Source organism: Erithacus rubecula (assembly GCF_903797595.1).
Source record: "Erithacus rubecula genome assembly, chromosome: 12".
Taxonomy (NCBI): Eukaryota; Metazoa; Chordata; class Aves; order Passeriformes; family Muscicapidae; genus Erithacus; species Erithacus rubecula.
The window spans coordinates 18,816,990-18,829,887 of NC_136664.1; the positions used below are offsets into that span (position 1 = coordinate 18,816,990).

The 12,898-nt window shown below is 42.8% G+C and overlaps 1 protein-coding gene across 1 annotated transcript in view; it reads left to right on the forward strand.

Moving 5' to 3' along the window:
- Positions 1–12,898, forward strand: part of CDH5 (cadherin 5) — a 28,536-nt gene that overhangs the window by 317 nt on the left and 15,321 nt on the right. The window lies entirely within an intron of this gene.

The following is a 12,898-nucleotide window of genomic DNA, read 5'->3' on the forward strand; positions in this document are numbered from 1 at the left end:
AATATAACAAATGCCAGCAAATGGGCCATTAATTTTTTACATATACACCAAATCCTTTGTGCCTTACACTGGTGGTATCCACACCAAGCTGAGTGCAAACAGCAGAGCTATTTATAATTTACACTGGAAGAAGAAAATCTCTGGTTTCATTCGGCTATACCATAATAATCCAAGTTTGTTTTTTTGAAAAAGAGACATTTAATGGGGGTTTTTTTGAGTATTGCTTTGTAATATTTAGGTTGTGCTGTTGATGTTCATTCATAATGGAAGAGAAGGGGAGGTTGTGCTGCCAGTTGCACCTGTAAAACCTTGAGGAAGGGATTTCACTTGTGGTGTCACAGGTGCAGCTCCAGGACTGTTTGCAGTGCTCTGGAATGTGATTTGATGCAAATGTTTTGTTGAGGTGGGGGTGGGTTTGGGGTCTGTCTTTAGGGTGGGTGGCTTTCCTGTGCCCAGGACCAAGAGGTGACAGCCATGGTGTGCACTGGCTAGCTCTGGCATATCTGTTTAAAGCTGAGAGGGGAGTTTACACAAACTCAGGTCAGTGACTTGATATCCTAATTCCCAAGTTGAAAGCATCCCAGGTACTTTAGCACCTTAACTCTGGAGTGCCAGGTTTTACAGACCCTTCTCTAAAAGACCAGCAATTCTTATTCCAGAGGCTTCTTGATCTCAGTGGCTCAAAAAGACCCATTTTTTTTCTGATGAGTTATTTTATGAGCAGTGGTTTGACACAAAAAGTTGGTTGCAAAGGCTTTTATCTTGTCCTAGAGCCAGTGTAGCAGGTCCCTGAACTAACAAGCTCTCTGTAGAGCTTGCAGAGACAAAGCATTTGTGCATAAGAGATGAACTGATAGTGGTTTTTCTGTAAGAAATCCATTCTGCAATAGTGGGACTGTCAGTGTGCACAGCACCTCACTGTGCTGCCTGTCACACAGTAATAAAGATAAAGGAAGGAAAGAAATGCAAGGGAAAAAGAAGATATGGAAGAAGATGAATTTCTGTGAGAAAATCTCTTCCATTCTTAGCTCCCCAAAACATTCCAAGTTGGCTGTTTCTGCAGTTAACAAAGGTATAGTTAATCAATGTGTCCCTGCCTCCTGTGAATATAAATCATTAGATCAGCATTTGTAAAAGCACACAGTATTATAGATGTTCATGCAGGAAAATATATTAGACAAAAGCAAAGATGCTCCAGTGATTTACAAAAGCTTCTCATCTTAGGTTAATTTGTGCCTGGTGAGAACAACCCATATATAAGAAAAAAAATCATAGAAATGCTGACTTGAAATTTATCTCTGGAATCTCCACAAGGTGCTTTTAATCCTTAAATAAAGGGTGACCCACGGGACAAAAGGACACAGGATACATTTAGCACAGCCAAGCCTTAGAATAGTACAATATACTAGAGAGAAGAATGTCAAGTTACAAGCAATAAAACAAATTAATTTGAAAGCAAAGGATAAACTCAATTAAAAAATCATTCCTGCTTTGCCTACAAAGCCACAAACCTGGGTTATTTTTCAACTTCAGCTGCACTGCAGTGCAACAGCAAGCATTTCCCAAAGCTTTGCTCTTTAACAGAAGACCATAAAGCTGTTTTTAAACATTTTTAAAACAAGTGTTAACACTGGAATTGTGTGCTGGAAGAGGAGCCTGTCCCTGAGCAGTGTGCAGCAGGCTGGATGGGGGGCAGAGGCAGAGTTAACAGCCCTGCTGCCAGCTTTGCTTCACATCCTGCCTCTGCTGAGGGAAACTGCTCTGAAAACAGGATAGAGCTCAAAATCACGGGGCATCCTTCACAAACTGCTCTGATTTACAGCACTTGTGGAACAAAGGACTTCACTTCCCATCCAGAAATCTATTACTTCAATTAATATTTCAAATTCAACATAGAAAAACTTTGGTAAAATTCTCTTTTCTTGTCTGGGTATGTGTCTACAGAACTATAGGCTTAAATCAGGCCAGAAAATACTTTATGTTTTCTAAAAGGGCAGAGGCTCACAGAATCAAGATAACTGATTCTTTCTGGCACCTGAGCTTTCTGTTAAGAATCTTCATTGTATTTTCATCATAATTCCAGGGTTTGCTCAGGTTCTGCAGTTTAATTCAGAAGTTCCAATGTTATTGCCAAGAAGAAAAGAAGAGGTTCCCTTTGTTTGGCATGAAATTACTTTGGTGTCTTTTTTTTTTTTTTTTTAAACAAATGGGTTTCCTTTGTTGTCCTTGTGAGTTTACAAACCAAAAACTCCTCAAAGTTTAGCACTGGTGTGAGTATTTTTTTCTAAACCTGTGCAAAATGAAGGCATGATTTAGAAGCCAAGGCTCAGCAGTTCAGGGGTGCTGAAAGTGCCTGTCCAGCCACCCAGGAGGACTCAGGCAGCCCCACTCCCACCCAGACTGGAGCCCCTTCCCAGCTCCAGGACCCACCAGGTCCTTCTTGCTCCCTACACACACCCTCCATCAGACCTCCTGGGGCTCCAGCCATGCCCAGGGTGAAACCTGAGCTGCCCCAGAGACCTGCACAGAATGAATTCCTCATCACACCACTGCACCTCCTGAATCCTGTAGTGAGGCTGCCCTCAGAATGTGAAAAACTAACAAAAAATTGTGAACAACCTGTTTGCAGCTCTCCAGTGCAGGAATACAAATTAGCCCCTTTCATTTGATTTTCACTCATCTGCATCTGAATTTCAGATCTGTCAATAAGAATGGAACTGGTTCTATTTTGAGCACAAGCTTTTGCTGAATATGTCAAGTAAGTTCTCTCATCTCCTGCAATGGAAGTTGTTTGTGCCATGGGGCTGATCTGTGCATTTGCTGTTGGGCAGGCAGGGAGATCTGCACCTCCCAGGTGCCAATAAGGACATTCACAGCACCTGGGGCAGCTCAAGACCTGGGATTTCCAGGGCTGGCAAAGACAGGAGAAGGGCACAAGGGCAACTTATCCATCAATTATCACTGCCTACACTTCAGTTTTGGTGCTCTGAGAATACCCCTGTAAAGTATTTCCATAAACCAGAAAGAGTCAAGAGGTGAACAGACACTCTGGAAGACTTTTAGACTTTTCTCCAGACAAGTATTTTTGTGTGAGGCAGAGAGCAAAATTCTTAAAATAGATGAGCAGCTGCATCTGAAAGCTTTATCAAGTATTATCCACAAAAGTCCAAAACTTAGAGTGAAAAATTAATCATATTTTAGAGAAAGGCAAGCATGGTTACCTGGACAAACTAGGGAAATTGCACAGGTACCTCCCCAAAGAGCAGCAGAGAGAAAAGAGTGTTCTTCTGCCCCACCATTGCTACCTGAAATGCAAGGACTTACAGAGCACCATCACAGTTAGAGGTAAACAAAAAGGCAAAAATGTTTTAAATTCCCCATTTTTGAAACCCAAAGAGGTCACTTTTATTGTCCCAGCTGTCAACAAGATCCTTCTGTTCCTGCACAATTTCCCCAGCACCCTCTGCCACAACTTGAGGTGACTCTGTTGCTGTTAAAAGCCACAACCCAGCAGTGACACATCTGACTTTGTCCCATTTGCAGTCACTCATTTCTCTGCATCCTCCATCTCCTAGACCCACCCACAACACCTGGGGTTGCCCCTGGCAGCTGGCAGAGCTCAGCAGGCACCAGGTGGGAAATGCAGCACAGGGACCCTGGGGCTCACTGTGCATGGCAGTGGGAAGGGAAATTCCATTTCCACCTGAGGATGCACTGAGTTCCTTCTCCTGCCTTTGTCCACATTTCCAAGCAGTGCTCTGGTAGCACCAGTCTTCCTTTTCCCCTTCCTTTTCAATGCTATCTGCTGAGTTTGTGCTCTGGAATCCTCACAGGAGGAGCACAAATCTGCCTTAAGCATTTGGCCTGAGGAGCCCGAGGGTTGGTGTCCTGCAGATGATAGGAAATCCTGCCACTGATGGAATGGCTCCTGTGGTGGGCTCAGCTCCATCTGCAGAACCCCCACTGGCACAGAGCTTTGGCTTTGTCCCTCCCTCTACCTCCAGCCCCAGACCTGAATTCAGAAGACATTTCCTGTATCTTTCTGGCTTTTACTGCCATTATCTTCCAGATATAAATGATCTGTCTGCAAGAGAATCAGTTTACTCATGACTTCATGATCTTAAAGGCCTTTTCCAACTTTAACAATTCTGTGATTTACTTTAGGATTAGGCCAAGCAATCAATATTAATAATAATGTGTCAGAGTTTTCAACACCCCCTCTAGGAACCCAAGGCTACAATGAATTTGTGTATATTGGCTGTTTGCTCAGTGCTGTTAATTTAGGGGTTTAGGCTCTCATTAAAGCATAAACAATGATTGCACATTTTAGTATCATTCAGATGGTCAGTGCACTCCACTTCAGACACTTCTCCAGCACACAAATTAAGAAGTGAGGGCAGAAAGCAGAGAGCAGGAGAGCTGGGATGCTTTTTGCAGTGGGTTCATGTTACAAAGACAGAAATGTGAACTCAGCAGGGACAGAACCATCACAGAGCTCCATCCTCTGCAGCACCATTTAGCAAACTCCTTTGTTTTGTACCCTGGATTTGCCAATAGCAGCTCTGGTAAAAGTTTAGGATTAGAACAGATACTGAATTACTGAGCTGCACTTAGATATGACTTCAGTCCCAAACAGGAAGAAAAGGATACATTTCTCAGTGGAATATATTTTCTCATTTCCCTGCTGTGAAGTGATGAGCTGCATTACCTGCCAAATATGGACTGACCTGCAACTTCTTCAGGTGAAGAGAAAGGGTTTATTCCCACCAGAAGGGGATTTTCACTGCCTGTGATTAAAATATGAGTTGTGGCAGAAATAAACATTCCACTTACACAATCTCTGAAGAAGAAAAAAAGGTTCCAATGCAGCTTAAGAAATATCTTTGTTAAATCACAACCACTCCCACATAGAAATAAATCCACACAGAAGTCACACAACTTACAAGAGCTTTCCTCATCTTTTTAAGCTTCCCTGTGTCTGAATCCTGTATTTTCAGGCTCTCCAGCTTTCCTTTTTCAATTCATTAGAGTGGAAATTTGGTCCCCTAGTTTTATTTTGATTTAAAGATGGAATTTTCCTAACAAGAGCTGAGCTGTAGCTGAAACTGTTGAGAAATTCATTGTAAATTCACAAGAGCAGTAAAAATATCATTTGCATCATCTCACAACACATGGAGATAATACAATGGAAGTGTTCCAGGAAAGGACTGTAACCCTAGGGATGGACATAAAAGGTCTTAAAGTTAATTAAGGTCTACAAGTCTTGTTGGATAAGGGCAGGAAATAGAGAAGAATGAACTGACATTTGAATGAGACATTCTAAAAGGGGGAGAAAAATACAGAGCCCTAACAAAACCAATCCAGACACACCCTGTTTTTTTAGCCTCTTGCCCAGACAGAAAACAAGAGATTTATGTATAAGTGCATGCTTTCTTTATCTGCCACAGCATTAATTTTCAGAGGAAATACTAATGCATTCAGTTACCCCAGAGACTACCCTGGACAAAGGAATGAGCACACACAGCCAGCTAGGCAGGGTTTCTCTGCTGCAGATTTCTGGTGGTGCAGTAAATATCAATTACAGTGACCTGGGCACGATGCTCGTGTTCCACACAGATACTTTTGCTCCTGAGCTTTTGTTAAAGAAAAACATGGAGAAAAAAAAATCTTATCTGCTGTAAACACAGCACACACTGTACTTTTTAAAATCATCTTTATTGCAAATGGTTCCTCAAAGGAGAGGGACTTTTCCTTAATGAGGGGGGCTCAGCTGGAGCTCTGTGCTAGGAGGCCTCTCTGATATTAAGGATTTATGTGGAAGCAAAGGGTAATGGGGAAAGCTCTTCAATACATTATTCTTATACATACCTTCTATCCTTTCAGCTTGGCCAAGCCCTGAAACACCCAGTGGCAGCTTCAGCCAAGCTCTGCAGAGCTGAGCTAAGCAGGGGAAGCACCAACTCAGACCCAGTCTGAATGGTGCACACAGTTTATTGTAGGGAGCAAAGCTTCTGCTCAGAAAGGGTGGAGAAGTCTTTCCAGAGATCACAAACACCTGCAAGATGCCCAAACGATTCCACTTCCACAGTGGAATGAGCAGACAATTTTTGGAGCTTTCTCTTGTCCTCCTGCTCCCCAAAAATCAAACAGCATCAGAGTGTGGGGGGTGCTGGGGATGAGGGGAGCTCCCGTACCTCTCTCTATCATACTGAGCCCCCTCAGTTTGGGATAAACAAAAGGAAATTGGCTCAGAGGAAGCAAAAAAAAAGATGGATCTACAGCCAGGTAAATATGTGACTGAGACTGAGATCCCCTTCCCAGGGGAGTGCCCCAGATCATCCCTGAGATTTGCTTTTGGCACAAGGAAGGGAATAAGTTCTTTGACTGTCTGCAACGCTGGCATTTCATCACTATTTTCAGCATCTGTCTTTATCAATAATTAATCCAGATGAGAGGTATCCTCCTCTTTATCTTGGACAAGGAATTCAGAGGGGGAAATGGCTGCAGCTCCAAACTATGCATGCAGGGTTATCCCACCCATCTTATCAGCTCACTTCAGAGCAGAGGGGCTGCACTGAACCCAGAGTTAACCCCTAGAATGGCTCTGGCTTCAACAGCGTTTGACAACTGTCACCACAAGGCATGTGGCCAAGAGCAAATTTTCTGTCATTTGATTGTTTGTTTCACCCCTGCAACATCTGCAAAGTAAATAAATCATACAGTTATAGGTGTGGTAGGATTTCTGATCTTAATAAATGGAATGCACTGAACCAGAGAGCATTGAATCTGTGTGACAGTGATGATGAGGTGAGAATATTCTGTGCCAACCCCCAAACTCTGCCTGTGTGCTTGAGCACATTCCCTAAACTCCATAACACCCCTGCTCCTCACCCAGCCCTCACAAACCTGCTCCCAGGGACCAGAGGCTGTAAAGAGCCACAGTTGTGACCTTAAACTCCATGGGATCCATGCTGTCAACAACTAAGGGAAAGACAAAATTTTCTGTTTATGATAATATTTTTAGTTACTGTGAAACAAAATCAAAAATCAGTTCAATAATTTAACCACAATGAGCTTCAAAATATTTCAGCAGCTGTGTTTACACTTGGCACTGTGCTTAAGCACCTTTTACCCCTCTTTTTATTCTGGACTGACATATTTGTACATGAAGTAAAAGGCTTTATGCATGGAAAAACTGGACAATATCACTTATTTAAAGGACTCTAATCCATTCTGGGAATACTTCAGGGAAAGTAAAGCATTATGTGACTGTAGGAGAAAGGCCAGGGTCAGGCTCCTCAAGCTGCACCAGAACATTTCTGTGCTTCCTGCTCTGTATCTGTCCCATTCCAGCATCAGCTCTCAAGGGTCTCTACAGCTTCTGTGGTGACAATTAACATCATCATGAGAAATGAGCAAAACCAGGCATTCTGCACCAGGCACGAGACACAGTCTGCATGCAAAGTGGGAAATGAGGGAGGTGGTTAAAGCTCACCTCAGGTTGGATGTGGCTCTGACAGACCTTCACCTGTGCCTCTCTTCTGAGCAGAGGGTCAGCAGATTTACCAACAGGGGATTTCCTGATAGACATACCACAGAAAACAGTCATCCCTTAAACCAACAATGAGCTCATCACCAATCTGATGAGAAGAAAGTTTATATATACTGTCACTGATCATTTTAATGGCTTCAAAGCATTGTTTTATCTTCATCACATCTGTCATCCACGGCAAACAACCCTCAGCTCCAGAGTGCAGTCATTTCAACAACAGAAGTCATTCAAGAATTATTCATTTAGCTAGTCCAAAAATAGTCCTTCCTTAAGGTCCATGAACAGTCCAGAACTGAAGCATTCACATCTATTTAATTTGCTTCTAAATGACCAGATTTACAAGAAAGAAACTCAGATAAAAAACAGATTACTACAGATTGACAGGGAAATTATTTTATTAACAATGAGAATAGGAATCAAAGCCTGTGACCTGGAGGAGCAGCCCCTCTGGGGTGGCTCATTTTCCTGGGTAAGATTTTTGACATGACACAGAAAAATAAGTCCTAGATTTTCTCAACCAACATGGAATTTGCACACTTTTGTACAGATTTTCCAGGTCTTCTCTTATTAGATCATGAAGGTGATTCATTTCCACAAGCAGAAGGGTTTCAGATTCCCAGACATTTATCTGGGGATATCCCCTTATTTAAATTAACACTATCCACAAAAGGCTGCAGGTACCAAAATAACACAGGACAACCAGGCACAGTCTCTCAACCCATCCCTCCCAAATCTTCCCAGGAAAAGAGATTCTCTGAGGTTTTCTTGAATTCTAACAGAAGCCAAATTCAGAGCTGATTATGAGCTGTGCAGTGTTATGCAAAGGGAAATCAAGATCTAAGCCAAACAAATGTGTATTTGTGAACAGGAAATTGAATCTGAACCTACACCAGAAACACACATTCAATCAATAATTTTATCCTTTCTTTTTCAGATACAAGTCAGGTAGGAGCACAGACAGCACCCTCCAAACTGCAAATGTGCTTCTGAAAGCTTATAGAAAATGCATTTTTAGAGAAGATTAACCAGAAATTGAGAGAAACCAGCATAGGTTAAAAATCCTTCAACCTTTGAGGTTTTGGGCCTTGGTGCTTCACTGTCTGACAGGACTCTCTCAACTCAATCAGATTTATCAGCAAGGAACAAAAGGGATCTTATTCTGTTTACAACTAAAATCTTCTTGGATCATGCATTTCTGATTTTCAGCTTGCACTCTGCCTTCTCTCAGGATTCCCTGCAGCACTTTAAACCAGCAGGTCACTCACTAAAATGCAAGCAGGGGTCTCAGGATCTCTGGGAGGACCCTTGGGCAGATTCATTTTTGCTGCTGACCCATTTTAGGGCACCAGTTGTCACTCACTAGCTTGGAAAGTGACTTTGCTGCAAGACAAAGAAAAATAGAAAAGAAAAGAAAAAAAGAAAAAAATAAAGAAGATAAAAATAAAGAAGGAAACAAAAAAAAAAAAAAAAAAAAAAAAAAAAAAAAAAAAAAAAAGGGTAAAAACCACCAAACCAGGTCTTGCCTCCCCCATTTTCTTCCCAGATAACAGAAGGACTCAGGGCATAATTTGACTGCCTGCTTTCCAAGGCAATAAACATTTGTGTACAAAGCAACTATTTGCAGGTTTTTAGAGCCAAATTCTTTATTTCCAAAAGAGAAATCTGTCCTAGCTGAGGACTCTATCCACCCATGAGATGAAGTCGTATTTTGCATCATCCAGTTGAAAATTTCTGGTGAGATGAACAGACAGGGAAAAACAATCATTAATAAATTTCCCCCAGACCTACCAGAAACTTGAATCTCAAATCACAAAACTATTTCAGATCAGAATTAACTCTCCTTTTCCCTGGAAAGAAAATATGAGGAGCCAAAATCAGAGGTGCTGAATTGTGTCCTCACCTGTGTTTACACACTGCTGCAGCATCAACACCAAGAACTGAGCAGCACCAAATGCATCACAAGTGGTCTCACAACTCACTGGTATTTCTAAAGTAGCAAGTTTAAGATATTGCTGAAGGTTCTGTTCATTCAAAGGTACTATCCCAAGTAGAAAATGTCATTTTACAGCCAGTTTTCAGGCAGGCATTTGCACTCCAGATTGTTTAGTCATCAGTGGAAATCACTTCCCACATGCATAACATGGACACAAGGACATCCTAAAATCCAGCCCCAGGTAGTCAGGCCTGATTAAATCAGTGAATAGTCAGGACAGGAAGCAGCAGCAGAGTGTTCTCAGGAAAGGCTGTTCTGGTCACTGTGCCTTGCTGGGGACATGTGACAGGCACAGAGAAACACTGAGTTCTGCCCTGCCACAGATTACACCCGAAAATGAAAAAAGAAATTATTCCTCTGAGTCAAAAGTTGCACGATGTCCTTAGCCAGCTGTTCTCAGGGTCACTAAGGTTTGGGGACCTCCCCAATTCCTGTTGTCACTGGGTGCCCTCAGCTCCTGTCTCACGGGAGCCCTGGCAGGAGCACGGAGGGGAACGGGAGCACAGGTAACAGCAGAGCTGGGACACATCTGGGACACAGCTGGGACACAGCTGGGACACAGCTGGGACAGAGCCATGAGGACACAGCCATGGGGACACAGCTGGGACACAGCTGGGACACAGCCATGGGGACACCTGGGGACAGAGCTGGGACACAGATGGGACAGAGCTGGGACACAACTGGGACACAGCTGGGACACAGGGAGGGACAGAGCTGGGACATGCCTGGGGACGCATCTGGGGACACGTCCTGCTCCTCCCCTGGGTGCTGGGCACAGCCATGGGCAGCAGTTTTGGCTGAGGGAACTGGGGACAGCAAAACCTGAAGCCTTGTCACTCCTGACCCTGCCACAGCACAACCACATCTCAGCCCTCTGTGCTTCCTGTGCCCCTTCTGGAAGGGACAATGCTTTTTATCTGCCTGCAGGGCTTGTCAGAGACAGCAGGAGCTTTGTCAGCCCAGGTCTGCACAGCCCTTTATGGCCCCTGGAAGGCAGTGTTAGGAATTGCAAAGGCTCTTTGCTTTTAATAATGTTCTGCCTGCTCACCAAAACTACAGCACTGCAAAGGAGAAAGATAATTTATATCTCTCCTGTGTTTGATGTGTTAACTTTCTGTTCCTTAGGGGTTGCTGCATTCAAAATTTACATTTGGTCTTACCCATCCTAGAGATGAATGTTAAAATGGGTTCTCTATGGCCAGGCTGGTCAGAGCCATTCTGCTCCCTGAGACCAGGTCAGGTTCTACTCTCTGTGTCTGCCATGGTTTCATTGGGCACAGCAATTTTGGAGGTGTTTAGATAGTGTATCAGAGTATATTTCTTCCTGAAAATATATATAAATATATAAAATATATATTTATCTGAAAAATAATTTTTCAGGGCTGTCTACTCCAAGAAGGACTAATTTTTTTGCATGGGGTTTTTCATTTTCATTTACATCATTCAGATTCCAGTAAGAGAAAAAAATCTTTTATTTCCAGCCTTTCTTACAATCAATTATGCAAATTATCTCAACAACACGGGCACGACCCTTTTAAAATGTGTTGGGTTTTCCACTTCTAGCAAATTTCTGTCTCAGGATATTCATTATCATCACTCTACCACTATTTGAGGTTTTCTGGATGCTGAAAAATTCTCAAATATATGCATAAGGTTTTAGTATGATCAATAAGGAAAACAGATCATTTCAGAGGCAACTGTCCCTCATTTCCTAAAATCTCTATGCAGAAATCTGGTTTAACTTTTGCCTAACATACAAGTACAGAACAAATTTCTTTGCCAGCTAAACTAACCTTGCATAAGCATTAATACTCGTTTTTAGAGTTAGAAGTAAACTTGGTGAGAGGCAAGAAAAAAAACCAACAACAAAAAACCACAAATGTTCATAAGAATATTTCATCCTATGTAGTTTCATTACATGGAGACTGTATTTATAACAGCTGTTCATCACCTTAACAGTTGATTACTTGCCAAAACAACCTGTAAAATGCAAACTTTTAATTAGTACAGTATTGTCTGTATCTCCACCCGACATTTTTTAATAATTACTCCCAGTCTGGAAGAAGAAACTGCACTATATGAGTCATGTGTCACATAAATCACTTTGAATACCAGAATTTCTCAGTTAACTGTCTATAGTACCCTGCAGACCAAGAGTTATTTGCTAAAATAACTCAACCCATAAAATGAATAATATGGGTGGGAGAACCCATCATTTGCTGGAAGAAAATTTAAGAGCAAAGCAAGAAACTCAACTACTTGAATAAACCATTCCCTCCTAACTTTCAGGAACATTTATGGTCCCTGATTAGATTAAAAGAAGCTGGAAGTGTTGGGCTGATCAGCCAGGGATGGAGGGATAAGTGGGGCAGTGTGGGGGCAGAGCAGAGGGACTCGTGGAGAACCCAGATCCATCTGCATTCCCAAGCTGTGCTGGAAGCTGTGTTTGGGGTGTTTTTTAATGATTGTTTGACTTGTGAGAGAATGAGGGATACTAAAGGTGTGATGTATACTCTGATTCATCAAGAATGCCTTGAGCCTTTGGGCTGTGTAGGCTGGTTTATTGTTTGGTTTGATTTTTGAGAAATTCCCGTGGAATTACATTATGGTATGTAACTGGTCAAAGGGAAGATTGATGGGCATGGTCACGATGTCTGAGGGGTGTCATGGACCTGGAAAAATCTGTGGTGCACCTGATTGTTTTGTTTTCCAGGTTAATTCAGGGTGGTGAGTGCCTCAGTGACCCCTATTAAAAATCCACTTCTATTTTAACTACACACCTGTGATTTTAACTCCATCACTCAAATTTGGAAGCCTTCTTCAAGGCCTCAGGTCACAAGCAGTATTCTCCAGGGGGTCAGTGCCAGAAAGCACAGAAAGCTCAAAAATCCCAGATTTCTGGGATCCAACACCTACCTGTTAATTATACCCTGTTATTCCTCCGAATTCTTGCTGCTGGCTCCATGGGAATGCACTCTCCTGCTTAGGCATGGAAATGTTCCCTTGTGCTGCTGCCTCTGGCACTTTGGGTCAGTGCTGCCAGGAAGGAAGACTGTCATGGCCAGAAAAGGGAGCATTTAGTACAGGTTGTCAAGGGAAAGTGTCCTTCCCACCAGGACAGAGCCCTCATCCCACCCTGCTGTGTGTCCTGCCAGGGAAGGGCATTCCTGAACATCGTGAGGAGCCAGTGCCAGACTCAGCAGCAAAGGCTGCCATGTGGAAAATGTGAATGCTGCCTTAGGGACATGTCCTCAGGGTCAGCCTGTCCTGCAGGGCAAGGCACCTCCCATGTCCCTGGAGAAGAGAGAGCAAAGAGCTCCAGTCTGTACTGTCATTTTCCCAAAATCAGCAGC